Genomic DNA, 1,367 nt, shown 5'->3' on the forward strand with positions numbered 1-1,367 from the left:
GAATTCTTGTTAAAATGAGGTTTGGTGGTAGCGATAAACACTCTAGCAAGCCTTGAAGCTCATTGGGATGGCCTCCAATATGCAAGGCCAATACACCAAATCTTTCTAGAAGTTGATGCATGCAAGTTTCAGATTTCATCATTTTGATGAATTTTTATGTTAAGTCTAGATTCTATTGTTGAGAGCTGACCAATAAATACGCCAATTGAAAAAAATATTTATGGAGCTTGGGATGTGTCATATAAATATTAGATACTAGATTCTATCTAGGGTATAAATTTCAAATAGGAAATTCGTATACCTTTTTCTAGTTAACAATCAAAATTGAAGATAATCTGATGAAAAACTAGACTCTTTTGATTTTATAATTAGCTGCTTGCGTAATGGAACTTCCATCCTTTATAAATTGCCTTTTCAATGATTTATTGTTATTGAGAGCAATAATAAATGATTCCTGAACAGGATATTGTGGAGAGAGTAGCAGTCATCTTTAGTGACAAAAATCAAATACCAATCGAGAAATTTGTTTTCAGATTGAAGGTGAATCAATCATATAAGTTGGATTTCCCGGAAAACGACCTTGAATATGCTTCAAGAGCTTTTCTTATCAAGTTGTTAGCCTCTGAGTCAATGCTTCAGCCACTTCTGGATGGTATGTATTTTGTTATTCCGATGGTTTGTATTTTGTTATATGCAAATTTAAGACTTTGCTAGAATATACACAAACAAATATTAATGTGTAATTTGGCTCAATGAATGACCAGTGAAGATGAAATTTTTATGTAATAGATTGCACATGGGAAATACTAGGCTACTTCAAGCAAATTCCTGGTGATGCCAGTGATAAAGGGCAGTTTTGGTTTCCTACAGATACGAAACATTGGTCGCAGCCACCATTGATAACTCCTATTAAGTCCATGAGCAGTGAACCATTAAATGTGCAATTGTATATAGAACATCCTTCGAAATCAGATAGAAAACTATAGTGTAGTGTTTCCAATTCAGGAATTTGTGATTGACATAGGAAATTTAAACGTGCAGATGTATGATGAATGATGCACACATGCGGTGGGTGTTGATGAGTGTTCAATGTGGGTTTTGATGAGTTTGGGAATTGAAAGTAGGGGTTTCCATTTATCCTCATAGGATGTTGCAGAAGGTGGTCGAAGACAGCAGGTGGTCCTAATTGATAGAGTTAGAGATGAATAAGAATATATTTGTCAGAGTGGGTTCGACGTGTTGAACTTACCTTTTCGTCGCCTGGCTGGTGCAGGTGGTGAGCTGCAGAGCGTCGGAGTGAGTTTTTCGTTGTTCTGGTGAGCTGCAGGTGCAAGTCGAGCCCGTTCCGTGAGTTTTCCGCCTGTTCT

At 36.8% G+C, this 1,367-nt stretch overlaps 1 pseudogene; it reads left to right on the plus strand.

Annotated features, from left to right (window-relative positions):
• The first annotated feature begins 447 nt into the window (after positions 1-447).
• On the plus strand, positions 448-986 carry LOC149260581 (DNA polymerase zeta processivity subunit pseudogene; annotated as a pseudogene).
• The last annotated feature ends 381 nt before the right edge of the window (positions 987-1,367 follow it).

The sequence above is a fragment of the Pinus tabuliformis genome, chromosome 6, assembly GCF_031772625.1.
Source record: "Pinus tabuliformis cultivar Carrire ecotype Pingquan chromosome 6, CPIR1, whole genome shotgun sequence".
Taxonomy (NCBI): Eukaryota; Viridiplantae; Streptophyta; class Pinopsida; order Pinales; family Pinaceae; genus Pinus; species Pinus tabuliformis.